General features: G+C 40.3%; 1 pseudogene; it reads left to right on the plus strand.

Moving 5' to 3' along the window:
- Positions 249-23,364, plus strand: part of LOC106502500 — an 86,859-nt pseudogene continuing 63,743 nt past the window's right edge.

Below are 23,364 nucleotides of genomic sequence, written 5' to 3' on the forward strand. Positions count from 1 at the left end.
GGGGAGGTGATTAGGTCCTAAGAGTGGAGTCCTCATGCATGGGATTAGGGCACTTATAAATGAGACCACAGGAAACTCCCACTCCCCTTCCTCCAAGTAAGGATAAAATGCAAAGGTAGTATCTGCAATCCAGAAGCCACCTCTCAGCAGAACCCGACCTTGTTGGCACCTTGATCTCAGAATTCCAGCCTCCAGAACTGTGATCAATAGTTATTCTTTATAAGGCTTTCTATCTATTGTATTTAGTTATGGCAGCCAAATCTGTGAGACACTCAATGTTGGCATTTAGCAACTATTTAAAAATTCCATATGAACTTGTCACTCATTTTTATGGTGCCCAGCATCAGTCCCTCTCATGCTCTGATGCAGGTAAGTGAATATTGCCACTCTGGTTCCTGGAAGGCACCTGGCTTTCATCAGATTACCTTGGAAGCCCTGCTGGCACAGGTCACTTTGAGGTTCAGGAAACATTATGAATTTGTATTTTCTCTGGATGTTATTTTCCCAATAGGTGGACGTTCTTCCGAGGCTTACTATTCCTATTCAGAAGCAGAATCTCTTTCTTTGTGAGTATTCAGAATATTGGAAAACAAAAATAGAGATCTATATTTATTTACACATTAATTGTATTTAAGCTAACAGATAGGTGTTTGGATAATCTTTCAACCTTTAATAAAATATAATCATCAAATTATGTTTCTTACCCTCTCATAAGAAAGTAATATGCACATAAGAGACTCAGTTGAGTTCAGTCTCTCAGTTGTGTCCAAGTCTTTGCAAACCCATGAACTGCAGCACACCAGACCTCCCTGTCCATCATCAACTCCCAGAGTTCACTCAAATTCATGCCCATTGAGTCAAAGATGCCATCCAACCGTCTCATCCTCTGTCTTCCCCTTCTCCTCCTGCTTTCAATCTTTCCCAGCATCAGGGTGTTTTCAAATGAGTCAGTTATTTGCTTCAGGTAGCCAAAGTATTGGAGTTTCAGCTTCAACATCAGTCCTTCCAATGAATATTCAGGACTGATTTCCTTTAGGATGGACTGGTTGGATCTCCCTGCAGTCCAAGGGACTCTCAAGAGTCTTCTCCAACACAACAGTTCAAATGCATCAATTCTTCAGCGCTCAGCCTTCTTCACAGTCCAACTCTCACATCCATACATGACTACTGGAAAAACCATAGTTTTGACTAGATGGATCTTTGTTGGCCAAGTAATGTCTCTACTTTTAAATATGCTGTCTAGGTTTGTCATAGCTTTTCTTCCAAGGAGCAGGCATCTTTTAACTTCATGGTGGCAGTCACCATCTGCAGTGATTTCTGAGTCCAAAAAAATAAAATCTGTCACTGTTTCCATTGTTTCCCCATCTATTTGCCATGAAGTGATGGGACTGGATGCCATGATTCTGGTTTTCTGAATGCTGAGTTTTAAGCCAACCTTTTCACTCTCCTCTTTCACTTTCATCAAGAGGCTCTTTAGTTTTTCTTTGCTTTCTGCCATAAGGATGGTGTCATCTGCATATCTGAGTTTATTGATATTTCTCCCGGCAACCTTGATCCCAGCTTGTGATTCATTAAGTCCAGCATTTATCATGATGTTCTCTGCATATAAGTAAAATAAGCAGGGTGACAATATCCAGCCCTGATGTAGTCCTTTCCCAATTTGGAACCGGTCCATTGTTCCATGTCTGGTTCTAGCTCTTGCTTCTTGACCTGCATACTTATTTCTCAAGAGGCAAGTCAGGTGGTCTGGTATTCCCATCTCTTTCAGAATTTTCCAGTTTATTGTGATCCACACAGTCAAAAGCTTTGGCATAGTCAATAAAGCAGAAATAGATGTTTTTCTGGAAGTTTCTTGTTTTTTTTTTTGTTTGTTTGTTTTTTTTTGGTGATCTAGCAGATGTTGGCAATTTGATCTCTGGTTCCTCTGCCTCTTCTAAAACCAGCTTGAACATCTGGAAGTTCATGGTTCACGTACTATTGAAGCCTGGCTTGGAGAATTTTGAGCATTACTTTAATAGTGTGTGAGATGAGTGCAATTGCATGGTGGTAGTTTGAGCGTTCTTTGGCATTGCCTTTCTTTGGGATTGGAATGAAAACTGACCTTTTCCAGTACTGTGGCCACTGCTGAGTCTTCCAAATCTGCTGGCATATTGAGTGTAGCACTTTCACAGCATCATCTTTCAGGATTTGAAATATCTCAACTGGAATTCTATCACCTCCACTAGCTTTGTTCGTAGTGATACTTTCTAAGGTTCACTTGACTTTGCATTCCAGGATGTCTGGCTCTAGGTGAGTGATCACACCATCATGATTATGTAGGTCATGAAGATCTTTTTTGTATAGTTCCTCTGTGTATTCTTGCCACCTTTTCTTAATATCTTCTGCTCCTGTTAGGTCCATGCCATTTCTGTCTTTATTGTCCCATCTTTGCATGAAATGTTCCCTTGGTATCTCTAATTTTCTTGAAGAGATCTCTAGTCTTTCCCATTCTATTATTTTCCTCTATTTGCATTGATCCCCGAGGAAGGCTTTCTTATCTCTCCTTGCTATTCTTTGGAACTCTGCATTCAGTTGGGTATATCTTTCTTTTTCTCCTTTGCCTTCCACTTCTCTTCTTTTCAAAGCTATTTGTAAGGCCTCCTCAGACAACCATTTTGTGTTTTTGCATTTCATTTTCTTGGGGATGGTCTTGATCACTGCCTCCTGTACAATGTCATGAACCTCCGTCCATAGGAGTTTAATAAGGGACAAGTTAAAACTGGTAGAAAAAAATGATGATGATAGAAAGAGTCAGATTTTCAAACTCATGATCTGTTAGAAATTCAACAATATAAAATGTCAATGCCTATTTCATCTGCTTTTCACCATTACAAAAGCAAAGCTATCAACAGTACATGTGTACATTAAATGACAACTCCTGAGAGTTTCCAGAAGATAACTTATCTTGAAAGAGATTGCAATGGACCAATTCTATATGTCCCACATTACCTTCCTGGTGGATCAGCAGTAAAGAATTTACCTGCAATGCAGGAGACTTTCAGGAGTCACGGGTTCAATCCCTGGGTCAGGAAGATCCCTGGAGAAGGGAATGGCAACCTACTCCAGTCTTCTTGCCTGGAAAAATGCCATGGGTGAGGAGCCTCGCAGGCTACAGTCCGTGGGGTCCTGAATAGTTGGACATGACTGAGCAGGCAGCACACACACACATATCTTAATTTTTAACATGTCTCTTAATAGCTTTGTCTATCAGAATGCATCTTTTATTTCAAATAAGTTCCTTGGATGATTCATCTTTGGAAATGCTTCTCTTTAATAGTGGTTGTGTTGTTAATACAGGCAGCGCTGACGCAGAAATTCATGTTTGATCAGCATTTTCCCTGCCTGATTTAGGGCTGGGGGAAGGAAAGGGCGGGTCTGGACTGGGCACAAAGGGTATTCAAGCACTCTGTTGTTGCAGTCTAAAGTTTCAGTGTCCTGGAAACACCCCATGGGTACTCACTCCTTGGAACCAGAGACAGGCGGTGCCCAGGCAACAGAGGGGTTCATTGTCATTGCTGCCTTCTCTTGAGAACGTTTAACCCAGTGGCAGAATGCCACTGCCTTCTCCCATGGGTCCAGGAGCCTGCAAGCAGGCAGTGTTATATTACTCCTGGGTGGGAACAAAGGCATGTGGAAGAGGTAAGAACAGCTCATGGGGAAAAATTACCATTTTGTATTTATTACTTTGGCTAGTTTAAGTGCCATAGGAATAGACTCTCTAATGCATTAAAGAGCAGATTCCCCAACAATTTGACTCTGTTGCTTGGTAAACTATTTTTAGGGACTATCTCAGCTCGCTTTTAAAGGCACATGCCATCCCATTGTCAGAGGTTATTTTAGTGGTTCCTCAAAATGATATAAATAACACAACTTCCCTCTTCAGGTTAAAGGATTATGGGACATTATTTGATGAAACTTGTATTCTTAAGAAAAAAAACACAAATAAAACAGTTTTTCTTAGTACTTTTCATTGCTAACACAATTCTGTTTCATATCTTTGATATGATGCTTATTTTGTGGTTTAGCTTTGCTTAGTTGCATAATCAGATAATAGGATTTTCTTGAAGCCTCCACTTGGGAGATAGCACCTATTTATCTCTGGCAGAGTTCTAGATGTTGGGTAAATTTTGTTCTGCAGTTGCATGGCCAGGTCAGCTTACTGGGGAGCAGCACAGCTGCCATTGAACTTGAAATGCACTCAGAGTTCTTTCATCCTGACATACCTTGTGATTTATTTAATGTGAAATGGGGTAGAGAATCTACATTTCCATATTTCCTCTTTTTCCACAGGACAAAATAGTAAGGTTGAGACATTTGGGGGGATATTTACTGGAATAACACATTCCTAAGAAGATTAACTAACACCACAAGGCAATTTGAATCCTGCATTATCAGCTGAAGGAACTACTGGCTGTTGAGGGGTTTTGTTTACTGATCAGCTAGGAGCTCTTCCCCCACCCCAAGAAAGCTTACCATTTGTAGTTGTTATTTTTATCAATTAAATCCCTTTTCTCCAGTGAGGTAACTGTGTTAACTATAACACAAAGGAGAAATCAAGCAAAGCAGGTTTTCTTATAACTGTCATTGAATTCTTGGAAGATGTGTGGCCTTTTAAAAATATATTCAAATAAATATATTCTCTAGTGGGCAGAGTTAATGTGATTCTGGAGAACTGTGTTAGCGATTAAATCTTATTTCTTCCTGAGAATAAATGGTTTGAATTTTTAATATTGTTCACTGCTCTCTAACTATTGTATAATGCTAATGTGTTAGTGTATATTATCATCTTTTCATTGCTGAACCTTTAAATATGCTAGATTGAGAAAACCAAGAATAATTTCAAGTAGTAGGCAAGTATTAATAACAGTTGGCATGTTGAATTTGCAGGCATGTGGTCCTTTATTTGAATATTGTCATAATGAACAGAGTTATTTCCTCTGTTCATTATGGAAATTAAACATATTTTAACTATCCTGCTGTAAACTTCTTGAAAGTTGGGACCTTATTTATCATATTTTAAGTACTTGACATTATAACTAGCACCTAATTAATGCTCAAGAAAGGTTTAATAAATAAATGAACTAACGTATGCATGGCAAATGGTTGAGACAAAAATCTTTGATTTGCATAAGGGCCCAAGGAGGCCTGAATGTGAAGAAGTTTTCTTCAATCATTAGTATTGTTGGGAACATTAACCTGGGAGGCATGGAAACTGGCTCAGGATAGGTTTATTATCTTCTCCATCTGAATGTTCTTGAAAACATGCATTAAAGGTTTTAACTTACTTGATACATGTACTATATTTTTCAGAAAACATGCACCTTAAAACACATGTAATATTAAGTAAGATTCTCTTATCCAAACATTGATTTCTTAAATTTAAAACCAAAGATATTATTGCCAGCTGAAAAGTCCCAAATGAGGTGCATGGACTTCCCCATCCTCCAAGGTAAATGATCAGATGAAGAGAGCCTTTGAAGACAGGGTACCTGCTGTGTGTCTTCTTGCATTGTTTATTTTACTCTAAAAGTTGGGGAAATCCACACTATCCTTCATATTAAAAATTGCAACATCTATACGACATAGTAAAGTACACATTCTCACCTGATGTGAAGAGTCAACTCATTGGAAAAGAGGCCGATCCTGGGAAAGATTGAGGGAAAGAGAAGAAGGAGGTGACAGAGGATGAGATGGTTGAATGGCATCACTGACTCAATGCATATGGTTTGAGCAAACTCCAGGAAATAGTGGAGGACAGGGAAGCCTGGTGTGCTGCAGTTTATAGGGTGGCAAAGAGTTGGAAATGACTTAGAGACTGAGCAACAACAAAAATTGCTTAGTTGAAAGATGTGACTTCAAATAAACACTGAAATCAGGGTAGGTCAGTTTTGGCCATAAGGCCAAAGACATCTAAGGCATGTTTGTTCTTTTTCCTTCTGCTTGGAGTTACTTCCCTAGATTTGTGAAGAAGCACTAATATGGCATAAAAATGTTGCAAAGTTAGTATAGATTGCATAGGTTAAGTCTTTTAAAAAGAGAGAAATGAACAGAAAATATAAGTATTATTTTGTTTTAATATTAGTCTTGGATATATGTGTGTGCAAATGTGTATGTGTGGTTTTGTGGTCTTTGCAAAGGCAACTGCTTTTTAGGAACTGAGTAATGTGGTATTCTTAGCCAAGCCTTTTAAATACTTTATCCATTGATCCTTCACTCAAGCTGTAGAAAAAATCGAAAACACACAAAATAAAATAACTTCAGCAGGGATCCTTCTTCCATAGGTTGCCCTGTTCTCCTCTTTCTTCCAACCAACCAGACCATCTTGTCTTCAACAGCATCTCCCAGTATTCATCCCCAGGTTCCCAGAGGCCCCTGATGCAACGTATCTGCTTAGCACCAGCAGGATTGCAACACCCAGTAAAGGCTGAACCACAAGGTGGAGGTCTTAACCAGCCTGGAGTCTCTCTCCTCTCTGTTGCTGCTTTTCCTTTACTTGCCATCACCTGCCTCCTTTTCCGTTACTCAACCACACCATTTATGTGGAGTTCACAGTCATTAAAATAATTACATAGACTGTGCAGAGAAAGAAAACTGAAAAATACATTTAGTTGTATTCAGGCCACCACCTCACACAATCATGAGTCAAATTCTTCCAAATTTACAATTTCTTTTCCTCTTGTTTATAAGAAAGCACCAATTAAAACTTTGATTATGAGTTGCTATAAAATAGAGGTAAGCGATGGGGAATAGTTTATTATTTAAGTCTTTCTCCAAATACCTGATTTTCATCTAAGCAAGAAAACTCTTCCCTTTCTTAGCATTCTCAGAGTACTTTTTATCTTGAGTAAGACACAGTGAAGTTCCCCTCAGCTTGACTAAACTTTAAACAGTTTTCTTCTGACATTTAAAGGGCCCCTTGCCTCCCTTTTCTTCAAGAATTTAATTTAGAAAACTTGCAATAGTAAGTTACTTTGTTGCTACTCTAAGATGTAGGCCTCCCCCTGGCAACCAATCTCCCCTAATATCCTGCAGTGCTTACTTTTCCGCTAGTTCATTTCAGCTTACAACCATCCTGCTTTTTATTTCGGCAGAGTTGAGTTTTGTCTCACTCCACCATTGCCGTAGCATTGAATAAAACCTTCCATAAATTCAGACACTGAAATTATTTATAAGACAGTCTTACTGAGGAAGGTAACTATTGGCCTATGGATCTGATGACTGAGAGTGGTCATTGGATGGATCTTCTGAAACTAAGGAAAAGAGTGAAATGCAGCAAGTATCTCAGAGAGGTAAAACAATACAACACGTACGTACTACATTCTAGGCCCAGAATTTCTCCCATTCTTCTGCGTCCTAGTAAACTCAAGACATTACAGTTGTATCTGTTGAAGACAAAGTAGCAGAAGCCAAACTTCTGCAAAGACGAGATTTAAGAAGTGAAATACTGAAAAAAAAGTCCTAAAAAGTCACAAATGGTCTTTTGCTAAATGGTGTATTTGGTTCTAAATATGAATGAGTCTTTATTATTTCCCAAACGAGAAAAGGTCACTTGTCTCCTCTGACTAGTTACATCACACTAATCAGAGATTACCAGGACTGAAAGCAGCTAGATTTCTTTTTTGTTTTGTTTTTAGTAAGTCATGAGGAAGAGGTCATTTTCCCCCTCCACATAACTATCTAATTGACTCAGTGCATCCATACTCACTTGTGTCTGACTCTTTGTGACCCTGTGGACTACAGCCCTCCAGGCTCCTCTGTCCATGGGGTTTCCCAGGCAAGAATACTGGAATGGGTTGCTTTTCCTTCTCCAGGGGATCTGTCTGACCTGGGGATTGAACCAGCATCTCCTGTATGGCAGATTCTTTACTGCTTGAGCCATCCAGGAAGCTGGGTTTCCCAGGTAGCACTGGTGGTAAAGAACCTGCCTGCCAATGTAGGAGACACAGGAGATGTGGGTTCCATCCCTGGGTCTGGAAGATCCCCTGGGGAAGGAAATGGCAACCCACTCCACTATTCTTGCCTGAGAAATCTCATGGACAGAGGAGCCTCCCAGGGTATACAGGCCATGAGGTTGCAAAGAGTTGAACATGGTTGAAGCCACTTAGCACACAGACACAGAAGACTGAACATAGCTTGAAAGGTGTGAATACAGAGCCCTAGTTTCATAGATTAGAAATTGGAGCCCTGAGGGTCTGTGTCTTCCTCAAGGTTACAGACTCAGAGCTCCCGCCCTTTATTTAGAGCCCTTTCACCAAACAGTGCTAATTCATACAACAGCTTAGGGAAGAAAATACCATGGGACTAAATTTAAATCGTATTAGACCTGACTGTATTGTTGAATGTTAGCAAAGTCATGTTAAGCAATCACTGACCAATTCAAGTGCATTAAATTTATCCAAGTCTATCCGAATTCAAGATAGTTTTATGAAATACATTTTATTGTACTCAAAACTATAAAACTTTCTCCTATGTATATAAGCATTCTGGTTTTAACTTTGTATTACTTTATATGGTTTTAAATATCAAAGTAAATGATAACAAGTGGAAAAAAATAGCACCAACACAGTTGATCAAACCCTCTTTGAGCTTGATGTGAGCAACATGCAACTTGTGAATTTTACTTCTGCCCCTTTTTCCTAAAGTATAGGATGACTTCCCATAGCCCACCCAGCGATCACTGCTGGTGCCTGAGCTCTTTAGAAAATGCTGTCATCATCCCTGAAGCACAGAGGCGCCAGCACCGTGAAGATATTTCCACAACTTTTAATTAGCTCCCAGGATTTTTCTTTTAGAGACTGCATCTTTTTAGGAGTAGCAATTAGCGGCTATTTTGGCTCCTTGATTCGTGGCTGTGTTTCTGACTGCCTCTCCTGGATTTAGGAGAGAGAACAATTACATTTGGAAAAGGGCAATGATAGGGTTCTTGCTTGACAGTTTTAACCCACCCCTGGTCTGAGTCACCGTGCTCCTGGAAACAAAGGAAAGGAGTGGGAGCAAGATTTCCACCCTGCTCCTCACATGGCAATTTCAGGGCATTTCTCTTTGACCCATCTCTGCTTCTTTCTTAGTTCAAACTAGCATGTTCGAGGCACAGCAATGAAAAGCTTCTCATTTGTAGCTAAAGATTTTTGATGAAAAAAAATCTGAAAAGTCTTCAGAAATAGGGAGAGCACAGTGTCCTTTCCCTGTTGAACATTCAGATAAGACCCTGCATGAGCCTTTCAGCCCGTCCAATATTTTTGCTTGTTTCCATGGGAATTTTCCTTCTCTCTTTCCTTCTTTCTTTCTTCCTTTCATTTTATTGAAGCATAGTCGATTTACAATGCTGTGCCAATCTCTGTTATACAGCAAAGTGACTCAGTTATACGCATTCCTTTTTCATATTCTTTTTCAGTATGGTTTATCACAGGATATTGAATACAGTTCCCTGAGCTATACAGTTGAACCTTGTTGTTTATCCATTCTAAACATAGTAGTTTGCATCTCATAATCTCAAACTTCCAGCCTGTCCCTCTCCTTCCCTGCTCCCTGCTTTACGAATACTATGAGGAACAAGCACAAAACAAATGGAGAAAGGTTATCCAGCTGGTCAAGGACTGTATAATCATCAGAGGCTTAGGTAGGATGTGGGTTCAGCCAACCACCACGATATAGTGTCTCATCTATAGTTCACTGTTTATTCAAGCTTAAAAAGATCACACTGGAAATCAACCAAGACAGAAGGCCTTTGAATATAACCTCCAAGATTCAGCTCTGTTGTTGCTTCCCTTATGAAACCTTCCTCCCCTTTAGTAAGAAGATAGCCCTTCCTTCTCTCTGCTCATAAAGGGTTTTGTTTGCTTCTCTTTTACACCACTCTTGACTGTCAGAGCATAATGAATGGAACCATCTTTACTCAAGGGTGGAAATTGCCTTACTAATGCTATTGTTTAATTTCTGGTGGTCTGCCTTGAACACAGCAGGTTTCCAATATAGGTCTGTCTACTTAAATTAAGAGAGTCCTTTGGACAGCAAGGAGATAAACAAGTCAATCCTAAAGGAAATCAACCCAGAATATTCACTGGAAAAACCAATGCTAAAGTTGGAACTCCGGTACTTTGGCCACCTGATGCGAAGAGCTGACTCATGGGAAAAGACCCTGATGTTGGGAAAGTCCATGGGGTCACAAAGAGATGGACACAGCTGAGCAACTGAACAACAACAACCAAGCTAAACTGCAGACAGTCAAGTATTTGTTCATTAAATGAGGATCCATTGTCAAGAACTACAAGGTTTGGTATACTGTAGTTGGAGAAACATTACAATGCGGCCATCCTAAGAACTATGGCTGTATTTCAACAGTTCTTGTGTGTTCTTATTTATCCTGGTTCTCTTTACTCTGATGTGAAAATTATACACATGTTCCTAAAAGCATGGATCCTTTCAGTTCCATTCCAGCTGAATTCAAATCCAAACCTTGATGCTAGGTAACTGAGACTTTGGGTACGTTTTGATCTCCTTAAATCTCATCTCTCAAAGTGGAGTACAAACAGTTATCTCAGAGTGTTGAAGAATCTGAGAATGGTTGAATATTATATAAAAAAAGTCACAACTTTGCTATCAGTTTCTGTCACCGAGAAGATACTATAATGATCGCTTTCACTATTTCCCTGTTTTATAAGATAAATAAGAGAAAAGGCTTTAAATTATTTTATATTATTCATACATAAGTAGAAGAGTTTCTAGGCTCTGTAGCTTTCCATTCCCAACTGTCATAACTCCAAAAGGAAGAAAACTACTCTAAAATCATTACCCATCATCTTCTCTAACTGAAACGAGCAGCTCTTAATTCTGAACATAGTAATCATGCTTTGGAATTCTCAGAATCTAAGGGCTATGTGGAATGACTCCACCTCTCCAGGGATGTAGAGATAACATTGGGAAAGACCAAATATAATTTAATGTTACAACCAGAAGAAAGTGGGAGTAGATGGGGCTGCACATGTCATTGCGGTAAAATGCAGTAAAAAATTATAGAACCCAGCCAAATGCCAGGAAACATGTAAATTATATGCTGAAGATTAATAATAACCCCACTCAAATTAACTTTTTTCCCTTGCACTGATGATATTTCAGATTTGGTAGCATGTTTTGATATAAAAATTTGTATAGAGTTTAATATTTCTTTTGTGTTTTCCTTTAATTCACACCTAAAATGAAAGTCAATTAATATGCAAATATCTGGAGATGTGTCTATTTCTCCACCACTCATGCAAGAGGCATGTTTAAGTCCATGAAGGGAAAATACAAGCTGAAAAAAATTGACTATATGCTAATAATCACTGGCCATTTCCAATAACTTCAGTATGTTTACAAGGCATTTTAAGTAATTTGAAACTGTGTTTGAAGTATGTGTGTTGGAGAAGACTCTTGAGAGTCCCTTGGACTGCAAGGAGATCTAACCAGTGCATTCTGAAGGAGATCAACCCTGGGATTTCTTTGGAAATAATGATGCTAAAGCTGAAGCTCCAGTACTTTGGCCACCTCATGTGAAGCGTTGACTCATTGGAAAAGACTGATTGCTGGGAGGGATTGGGGGCAGGAGGAGAAGGGGACGACTGAGGATGAGATGGCTGGATGGCATCACAGACTTGATGGACGTGAGTCTAAGTGAACTCCGGGAGATGGTGATGGACAGGGAGGCCTGGCGTGCTGCAATTCATGGGGTTGCAAAGAGTCGGACAGACTGAGCGACTGGAATGAACTAAACTGAACTTGAACTATGTGTGTATGTGCTCAGTCACTCAGTCATGTCTGACTCTTTGCGACCCCATGGGCTGTAGCCCGCCAGGCTCTTCTGTCCATGAGGATTCTCCAGGCAAGAATACTGGAGTGGGTTGCCATGCCCTCCTCCAGGGGATCTTCCCAACCCAGGGATCAAACCCAGTCTCTCGCATTGCAGGCAGATTCGTTACCATCTGAGCCACCAGGGAAACCCACTTGAACTATATAGGTGTGTGTGTGTGTGTGTGTGTGTGTGTGTGTGTGTGTGTGTGTGTGTGTGTATATATTCTGCTTTCTTCTCTCAAGGAAGAGGAAAATATCATGATACGTTTGGTAAAATCTGGAGGCTGTGAGATAGACATCTTTGCTTTTTCCCACTTAAATTAAAAAGTAGTTTGAGTAGTATCAGTACAGAAAAGGACGTAGGGGATTATCAAATTCTAACACTTTGCTTTTCGGATGAGTAAACAATAGTCTATAAAAGCCGGGTCACAGCACAAGCTATCACAAGGCTATGGCAGAACCAGGAGTGGAGGTGTCTTCTTAACTCTGGTCCAGGCTCTTCCACCACTTATCCTGGTTTTGCACAATTTTGGGTGAGTGGTCATCACACTTGTACACAGCATTCCTGGGAGTTCCTGTAAAGGGCCCATTGGAACAAGTTAGTTTTAATGTGAAGAGTGAACACTCTTTTGTGGGTACATTACAAATGTGAAGTAATAATCTATTCTTTTTAATACACACACATGCACAGACAAACGAAAACACACATACTCACATTATGTTTGCAACCACTTCTACATTTGCCAGAAGAACTAAAGAGTCTCCTGATGAAAGTGAAAGAGGAGAGTGAAAAAGTTGGCTCAAAGCTCAACATTCAGAAAACGAAGATCATGGCATCCGGTCCCATCACTTCATGACAAATAGATGGGGAAACAGTGGAAACAGTAGCTGACTTTTTCCTGGGCTCCAAAATCATTGCAGATAGTGATTGCAGCCATGAAATTAGAAGACGCTTACTCCTTGGAAGGAAAGTTATGACCAACCTAGACAGCGTATTAAAAAGCAGAGACACTGCTTTGTCAACAAAGGTCCATCTAGTCAAGGCTATGGTTTTTCCAGTGGTCGTGTATGGATGTGAGAGTTGGACTATAAAGAAAGCTGAGTACCGAAAAATTGATGCTTTTCAACTGTGGTGTTGGAGAAGACTCTTGAGAGCCCCTTGGACTGCAAGGAGACCCAACCAGTCCATCCTAAAGGAGCTCAGTCTTGGGTGTTCATTGGAAGGACTGATGTTGAAGCTGAAACTCCAGTACTTTGGCCACCTGATGCAAAGAGCTGACTCATTTGAAAAGACCCTGATGCTGGGAAAGATTGAGGCATCACCAGCTCAATGGACATGGGTTTAGGTGGACTCCGGGAGTTGGTGATGGACAGGGAGGCCTGGCGTGCTGTGGTTCATGGGGTCACAAAGAGTCGGACACGACTGAGGACTGAACTGAACTGAACTACATTTGCGTTCATATTTATGATTTTTCTGTTACTTCCTTATTGATATTTTAGATTTCAACAATTAAAAAAGAATATTTCATACTCTAAAAAAAGAAAGCTTACATTTTTAACAATATGGCACAATTACAGTGTAATCAATGCAATCAAAACTGTAAGAGGACAGTTGACCAGATTTCATATGAACAGTTCTACTGAAGTTTCACTAATAGAACCTTTGCACAACTTATCAAGTGCTAATATCTACCCAAGGTTACCCCTCATCCTGCCTATAAGTTGGGGTACCTGAGTGGTAGCTTTACAAGACTTTATTTGAAATATCTAAGGAGTAGCAAGCTCTTCCCTGGTGGCTCAGTGGTAAAGAACTTGCCTGCCAATGCAGAAGACATGCTCAATCCCTGATCTGGGAAGATCCCCTGGAGAAGGAAATGGCAACCCACCCTAATATTCTTGCCTGGAAACCCTCTTGGACAGAGGAGGCTGGCAGGCTACAGTCTGTGGCTCACAAAGAATAGATTATTATTACATACTCAACTACACTCTGTCCTTAAAAATTGTGAACAGTGTTAAGGGTATTCTTTAAGCTTCATGGGGAAATATCAGATTATAAATAACAAATCCGAGGGTAAGTAGGGCTTGGCTATACTAGTAATATATCTGACTTTATACAAATCTATTTTGACATAAAATTTTTAATATTAGGCAAATAAGTAGTAAAATGTAAATATCAATCTTTATTACAATAGGACACTTTTTAAGATTTAGAACTTTTATTTCAAAATAAAAGTCATCTGATCTTAATTGGTTACTGATGTGCAAAATCTGTCAAGTTCTCCAGTAGTGATGACAAGCAAGGTACATACAATGATGCCCAGTTAGGCAGTGTCAAATCCAGTGCTATAACTTGACGGGATGCTGGGATCCATAAAGGAGAGGAAAAACAGCCCATCTTGTGACCATACCCATCTCTCACAATGAAAACCCCCAAAAGCTGCTGTGTTTCCCAGACCAAAGCTGACATGGCCAGTTCACATCTTGGCCACTTCCCTGAGAAATGGTCTCACCCACTAACGGTAGACTGTTTTTAAGACGATGTAATACGTCTTGCAAAACCCCTATTTTATTGCCTTTGAAGCTGTTGAAAGTTCCTCTGATGCTCATCTACATTTTTATTTTCTGGAAAATAAGAGATACCTTCAAGTTCCAAAGACTGCAGGAGACAGTTCATACTAAGCTTAAAGTTGTTTCCACCGAAACTCCACTTGGCAGCTAGAAGTTAACGAATCCAACTCTTCTTCCTCCTGTGTCATCGTGGGGTTCAGTTCAATACAATCCCTTGTCAATGGTCATCTTTCCAGTTCCACTTTTCCCATTTCATGTTTCTCTGGAATTTTCCTCCATGTTTCAACTTCTCACCTCTTACCTCCTCCAGCCATTTGAACTCTGTTGGACACCATTCTGTACTTAAAGAACAACAATAACAACAAAGAAAAAAATACCCAACCTTAGAAACTGTCAAACATCTTTTGACTTCAGTCACCTGATTATGTGACCATATTCTTGACCATCTCTTAACCCAGAATTACCACTTCTCTGACATCTTAAACTCCAGAAGTTTCAGTGTCTCAAGTCAGGTCTGTGCTACCCTCTGCTCACCGCATCCCAGTCCACTTCCACTGGGATCACTATTCTTCCATTGTGGAGGGCTGAAATCTCTTTCTCCACGTCAACTCAACAGTTTGGTGCTGTTCTGGCTTCACCACCCTCCCTGATCAACTTAGTCACAAAGGTTCAGCACTTCAACCGTATTATCAATATTTTTGTTTCTGATAACCTCTTATCATGTGGTTACCATGTCTATCAACATCCTATGAATCTATTAATTAAAGAATCCATCCTTCCCTTCCTATGACAAGGCTGCTTAGTGATGAAAAACCGCAGAAGAGAGCCACTGTGAACTCATAGTCTTCAGTCTCTGATGATTACTTAAAACTGAACTCCTCTTCTTTTATGTATTCCTAGTGGCTAGTTTCTGTCTCTCTTAAAACTCTCAGGAGGGAGCATCTCCTACTGCAAACAGAATAGAGGCCAGAAGTGGAGGACGGGAAGAAACTGCACTCCCTGTCACTTTGAACCTGTGTCTCTCCAGACCCTCTAGAGATCTGTCTTTGTTCTCCTTCTAGTTTCAGTGGCAGAGTCCATTTCCCCTCTTCATGTGCTAATATGTTTAAAATAAGCCCCCCGTAACCCCTCTGGGGGCTTATTAAATGTTAGCTACTGGAATGGCTCCTCCCAGGACCTAAGATTTATCTCCGTCAGTTCTTATGCCATTCCGCATAGTAAGTAGACAGTCATTTCTCTCCTGTCGTAAAACAAAGACTTTCTGTTGACTCTCCTCCTCCTCCTCTCCTCATTCTCCTTTCTTTCTCTTCAGTGAAACTTTATAAATAAAAGTCAGTATTTATTTCTTGCATTTCCCCTTCATCACATTGAAATCTGGTGTCTGACTTTCTCACTCTATGACAATTGTTATCATCCAGATTGTAAGTGGTCAGGTGACTTAATTCAGTGAATTTTTTTTTTGTTTCTTATATTACTCATTCTGTTTATGGTGTGTAAAATTAATTGCTTCTTATAGTTTTTCAGAGTCTCTCTGTCGTCATTGATACCATTCTCTCTGGCCTCAATTTCTCTTCTTCTGTCTCTAAGCTAATTGTGAAGCAGAGCAGAGTGATTGAAGGAGGCAGGAGTGGTGAAGACCATTCTGGTGATGCTGGTGGGGCCACACAAACTTCTGCAAAAGGCAACGTTGGCAGCGCTAAAAGTAGCACTTCCAGGGCTAAGAGGGTTTTCAGGATAAGCTGTGGAGTCCAGTCCTCAAGGCTAGAGGCAGCAGATCCTAAATAGCAGTTGAGAAAATTGTGTTTTTTCCTCATGGAATTGACACAGTGAAAGAAAAAAAAAAACTAGACAAATATATAATGAAACCTGGAGTAGTGATAAATGCTAAGAAAAAAAATGACACTGTGATAGGAATGGCAAGTGTGGACAAGTAACGTTTTAACTACAGGATCAGAAATCAAGCTGAAGAATCACACTGGGACCAGGTGCTAACAAAGTGAAGCACAAAGCATGAACATTTCTCGGACAGTCCTTTCCACTCACAGGAAGGGCTGATGCCAAGGCCCCAGAGCAGAGGCAGGCCTGGCAGTTTCCAAACATGATCAACACAGCAGGTTGGAGACACTCACCCTGACAAACGTGATGAGAGATGAAGTCAGAGCTTAAACAAGGGCCAAGACGTGGAAGAGCTTGGATTTAGTTCTGTGTGTGATAGATGTAGTTAGGGCGTTTTCAGCAGTGATGAAACATGCCTGGTTTAATTTTGGGAAATGCTGCTTTGTGTCCTGCATGGAGAAGAGAGTTTCAGAAAATCGGAACTGGAAGCAAAGAGAGAAATAACTGAGTTGAATGTCCTGGTGACTTGCAGTTAAGTTACAGGAAAGAGGATGACAGGATATAAGCAGATTCAGGAAATATTTTGAAGGAAGAGCTGATAATGCTGGATGATTGACAGCAAATGAAGTATGACTTCTAGGCCTTGAACTTTAGCTCTGAGATGGATGTTAGTGACATTTAGATATTGGGGGAGTGATGGTGCAATGAAGAGTTCCTTTGGGGGCAAGTTAACATGAACAGGCCTACAAGACATCAGAGAGGAAAGCTTTAAATTGAAGGACTTGACACACAGTAGAGATTGAGCTGGAAATGTAAACTTGACAGCTATTCCAGGTAGTAAATGTGTACAGAGAAAAGAGAAATGCCAAGCATCTTAAGTTCTAGAGGCCAGGGAAAGGATGATCCGGTAAATAAAACTGAGAATAGAGAAAAGAAAAACCACGATTGTGGTGCTCTGGAAGGGTACCTCTGGATCGTGTTTCAAGAAAGAGTGAATAATGAAGAAATGGTGCAAACCACTGACTAGATGTGGAAAGATACAGGGTACTGATGCCTTTGACATGAGCAGGTTTATGAAACAGGAGAGCTAGAGATGTGGGGTGTAAAGAGGGCTGAGAAAGTGGGGGCAGGGATTGGAAGGAACCCTACTAATGAGCTGTGCTATGACGAGGAACAGGTATACGAGTTAAGACATATTCTGAGAGCAAATGATGTCTCCATGTTTATATATTTGTTTCTTTAAGGACATGTTTGTTTGGTGTGGTAAATGAGATCCAGTAGAGAGGGACAAAGCAAGGATGCTACAGGAAGAAGGGAGAATTAAAAGACCAAAGGGTAAGGGAGAGCAAGAATCGCTGGATCCAGAGCAGAAATAGGGCAGTGGGAAATGCACCTGAGCAGCTATCCACTTTAACAAGAAAGAAAGCAGAGCACCTTGGTACCCAGGGAGATGGGCTTTTTATTTTCCTGCAGCTCCTGTTTCCTAAGCAAAAGTAGATGAAATGTCATGAACTAATGGTGAAGTGGAAGCAGGAACACTGGGCATTTGAGAGGAAGGAGAAGATGCAAAATAGATACATCAGAGAGAAGCAGTGTACTTTATATAAATGAATAGAATTGCCAGGAAATAGGAAGGACCCAGTTGGGAATCATAGGGAAAAGTCTAAGAAGGGACTGGGTAACACTGCTCTAAGTTTCCACCTCTTGCAGGGTAGGGCCTGTGTTTTATTTTCTCGGTTTCTCCTGAGCTTTCTGTGTGTGTATGTGTTAGTCGCTCAGTCGTGTCCAACCTTTGCAGTTCTGTAGACTGAAGCCCACCAGGCTCTTCTGTCCATGGAGTTCTCCAGGCAAGAATACTGGAGTGCATAGCCATTCACTTCTCTGGGGGATCTTCCCAGCCCAGGGATCGAACCCTAGTATCCCACATTGCAGGCAGATTCTTTATCCTCTGAGCCTACCATAGTAGATTCTAAATATGGAGAAACAGACATAGAGAATAGACTTGTGGACATGGGGAGAGGGGAGGAGAGGATGAGATGCATGGAAAGAGTAACCTGGAAACTTACATTATCATATGCAAAATAGATAGCCAATGGAAATTTGCTGTATGGCTCAGGAAACTCAAACAAGGGTTCTGTATCAATCTAGAGGGGTGGGATGGGGCAGGAGATGGGAGGGAGGTTCAGAAGGGAGGGGATATATGTATACCTATGGCTGATTCATGTTGAGGTTTGACAGAAAACAGCAAAATTCTGTAAAGCAATTATCCTTCAATAAAAGATATAAATTAAAAAATAATGGAAATAAATGAGTTCATTGGACAATACTCTAAATGAGAAAATGTTTCTTTATACTTAAATATATCTCAGACTGTAAAAAATACAAGTGCATAACTCATCTAAAAGCTTCTTTCACAAGACATGATTATCCTCAAGATTATTACCATTCTTATATTCCATAATACTTTTCAGTTTGTAAAGTTTTTAATACTTTTCAGTTTGTAAAGTTTTCCTTGAAAAGCTGTGTGTTTTTAAAACTTTTCTTTTTAAGCTATGTGCATAAGTTATGACTATATTTAGATTATTATGTCACAGATGTTAAAAGCAAGCTTATTTTTTGATTAGGCCATCATCCATTTGAATTATGGCTCTAAACCCTGTTAACTGTATGATCTGAGACATATTACTCAAACTATTTTTTGCATCAATTATTTAAAAATAAAATGAAAATACAAACACCTATTTTCTATGCAAACTGCACAAGGAGAAAAATCATTTTAACTGCAAATGTCACAAGAGAGAAAAGAATCAATGTAGGTATCTCAATGTATCAATGTAGCAGGAGAGAAAAGAATCAATGTAGGTATCATGTAGATAACCATGATGATGTGATCACTCACTTAGAGCCAGACATCCTGGAACGTGAGGTCAAGTGGGCCTTAGGAAGCATCACTATAAACAAAGCTAGGGTAGGTGATGGAACTCCAGCTGAGCTATTTCAAATCGGAAAATGTGATGCTGTGAAAGTTTTGCACTCAATATGTCAGCAAATTTGGAACACTCAGCAGTGGCTACAGACTAGAAAATGTCAGTTTTTATTCCATTCTCCAATGGCAACCCACTGCAGTATTCTTGCCTGGAGAATCTCAAGGACAGAGGAGCCTGGTAGGCTACAGTCCACGGGGTTGCAAAGAGTCGGACACGACTGAGCGACTTCTCTCTCTCTCTCTCTCCAAGAAAGGCAATGCCAAAGAATGTTCAAACTACTGCACAATTGCACAAATCTCACATGCTAACAAAGGAATGCTCAAAATTCTCCAAGCTAAGCTTCAACCATATGTGAAGCAAGGACTTTCATATGTTTAAGCTGGTTTTAGAAAAGGCAGAGGAACGAGAGATCAAGTTGCCAACATCTGTTGGATCATAGAAAAAGCAAGAGAATTCCAGAAAATCATCTACTTTTGCGTCATTGACTACACTAAAGCCTTTGACTCTGTGCATCACAACAAACTGTGGAAAATTCTTAAAGATGGGAATACCAGACCACCTTACCAGCCTCCTGAAAAATCTTTATGGAGGTCAAGAAACAACAGTTAAAACTGGACATGGAACAATGAACTGGTTCCAAATTGGGAAAGGAGTACATCAAAGCTGTATATTGTCACCCTGCTTATTTAAATTATATGCAGAGTACATCATGTGAAATGCTGGGCTGGATGAAGCACAAGCTGGAATCCAAATTGCTGGGAGAAATATCAATAACCTCAGATATGCAGATGACACCACCCTTATAGCAGAAAGCGAAGAGAAACTGAAGAGCCTCTTGATGAAAGTGAAAGAGGAGAGTGAAAACGTTGACTTAAAACTCAACATTTGGAAAACAAAGATTATGGCATCTGGTCCCATCACTTCATGACAAATAGATGGGGAAGCAATGGAAACAGTGACAGACTTTATTTTCTTGGACTCCAAAATTTCTGCAGATGGTGACTGCAGCCATGAAATTAAAAGACGCTTGCTCCTTGGAAGAAAAGCTATGACCAACCTAGACAGCATATTAAAAACCAGAGACGTTATTTTACTGACAAACGTCCATATGGTCAAAGCTATGTTTTTTCCAGTACTCATGTATGGATGTGAGAGTTGGACCATAAAAAAAAGCTGAGAGCCAGAGAACTGATACTTTTGAACTGTGATGTTGGAGAAGACTCTTGAGAGTCCCTTGGACTGCAAGGAGATCCAACCAGTCAATCCTGAAGGAAATCAGTCCTGACTATTCATTGGAAGGACTGATGTTGAAGCTGAAACTCCAATACTTTGGCCACCTGATGTGAAGAACTGAGTCATTTGAAAAGACCCTGAATCTGGGAAGGATTGAAGGCAGGAAGAGAAGGAAACAATAGAAAATGAGATGGTTGGATGGCATCACAAACTTGATGGACATGAGTTTGAGCAAGCTCCAGGAGTTGGTGATGGACAGAGAATCCCGTCTTGCTGCAGTCTATGGGGTCACAAACAGTTGGACGTGACAGAGTGACTGAACTGAACTGATTTCAAATTTGGATATGTTGTTACAGACATAATGGTGTCTGAACTGCCATAAACAATTAGAAAACTTGACAAAATATATGAAATAACTTTTTCATATATTGCACTGCAGAAGGGAAAGGATTCACCCCTGGGAAAAGGGCAACCAATGAGGTGTATCCTACCATCGCTCCAATTTTCTGCTAGATGTCCTTTCGTACACCATTCCTGGGAACCGTTCTTAAAGTAGAGTCTGGAGTTTTGTTGACTTGACAAAGCAGAAAGTGGTGTCTGGGGGAGTGTTGATGGCTGGAATTTGAGTTGCAGAGTTCCAGAGAGGAGGACACAGTGCAGAGGGAGAGCTTCAGAGACCTACACAGCGGCCCTGTGAATTCTTGCCCGGATACGGAGACCCGCACTTGCAGAATGGGATGCGTGAGACCAGCAAGGAGAAACTACCCTGCAGCCGTAAGTGGCCAGATCAGGCAAACACGTGGGGGTCTGAGGTGTCTGAGTTCCCCTCAACCAGCGTGGGTGAGGAAAGACCACTCAACTCTCTGTTGAGATCCAGGAGGGTCACACTTCAGTGTCAGATTCAACTAGAGGTAACATACGGCCAGTCCAGATTTGCCTTATCAGAACATGAAAAGAAGCTGCAAAAGTTTTAAGTTTCAGCGTTTACCTCCTGGGATAAAGAGTGTCTGTGCCTGGACTTGTCCCTCCCATAACTATAGCTTCACATGGGATGAAAAACTGAAACAAGCAGATCCTCTGGATGGACTCATTGGAAAAGAACCTGATGCTGGGAAAGAAGAATGGGGTGACAGAGGATGAGATGGAGAGACAGCATCATCAAGTCAATGGACATGAATTTGAGCAAACTCTGGAAAATAGTGGAGGACCGAGGAGCCTGGTGTGCTGAAGCACATGGGGTAACAGTCAGACACGACTTAACAGCTGAACAACGACAACCTACAAGTAACTCAATCACCTGCCAACTCAAATTGAAGCCCGATTTGAAGAAAGACAACAAAAATGCAAGTATTCAAAATTGTAATATCACAATATCCAGAATCTATTTTTAAAAATCACTTGATATGCAAAGAAACAGAAAAAGGTGAACCATAAATGGAAAATGTTAGGTAATAGGGACTCAGAAATTCCAGAGATAATATAATAAGAGACAAATTCTTTAGTTTTTTAAATTAAATTTATTTATTTTAATTGGCGGCTAATTACTTTACAATATTGTATTGGTTCTGCCACACATCAACATGAATCTGCCACGGGCATACATGTGTTCCCCATCCTGAGCCCCCCTTCCGCCTCCCTCCCCATACCATCCCTCTGGGTCATCCCAGTGACAAATTCTGTAAAATTGCAATTATAGCTGTATTCAAGTATTTAAAGGAGATAAATAAATGATATAAAAAGAAATATGTGGGAAGAAAAAATATGAGTTGAAATGAAATTTTCAGTGAACTAACTTAATAGAATATTAGAATCTGCAGGGGAAATATATAATGAGTTTGAAGACATAGCAATCAAAGTTAACCAAAATAAAGGACACTGGGGAAAAAAGGCTGAAATAAGCAGATCCTCAGAGACTTGTATACAATATTAAGGAGTGTAGCATGCTCTTTGAAGGAGAGGAGAAAGGGAGGAGCAGAAATAGTATTTGAAGGATTAATGACTGAAATTTTTCCAAATCAGATGAGAACTATTAAACTATAGATGCAAAAAGACTGACAAATCCAAGCAGGAAAGATAAAAATAGCACAAATGACATCATAGTCAAATTTCCCCAAGGGTAGGGCATGGCATTTCTCCATCTCATCTTCTTCCAGAACCTGTTCCAAGCCATGGGGTGTGATGCAAACAATGGGGATGATGGGGAGCAGCTGGTGATTGGTAGGTGTCCTTGTTTGTGAAAATAGGATGCATTCATCTTACTCTAGGTTCTATTAGGCTTTCTATTGGTTACAAATGTATTTCTGTACTGAAAGAAAAATAAACAGAGCCTTTTTGGCAAAAGATTTTACACCAGGCTTCAGGATCTGAAACACAAGGCTGGAAGTTCCTCTGCTTCAAGTGGAAGCAAGTTTTTGGTGCCCCTTCCCTTCTAGTTTTGACTTGAACCAGATCTTTTGTGCTCTAGGCCTTTCCTTCTCTGCCCCACCACAAAATACCCTACACACAGCCACACTTTACTGTCAAAATAATGCCATCATTCCTAAAATATTGGTAAAATCTGAAGAAATTAGAACATTCCACCCTTCATTCTCAGCCCTCCTGGTCAAGACCATTCCTTGCTGTTATTCATGAAAAATGCCTGTACTACTGGTTTTGTTGTTGCTCAGGCACATAGTTGTGTCCAGCTCTTTGAGATCCCATGGAATGCCGCACACCAGACTTCTCTATCCTTCAATGTATCCCAGAGTTTGCTCAAATTCATGTCCATGGAGACAATGATGCCACCCAACTATGTCATCCTCTGTCACTCCCTTCTCCTCCTGCCCTCAATCTTTCCCAACCTCAGGGTCTTCTCCAATGAGTTGGTTCTTTGCAT

Source organism: Capra hircus, chromosome 9 (assembly GCF_001704415.2).
Source record: "Capra hircus breed San Clemente chromosome 9, ASM170441v1, whole genome shotgun sequence".
NCBI classification, from domain to species: Eukaryota; Metazoa; Chordata; class Mammalia; order Artiodactyla; family Bovidae; genus Capra; species Capra hircus.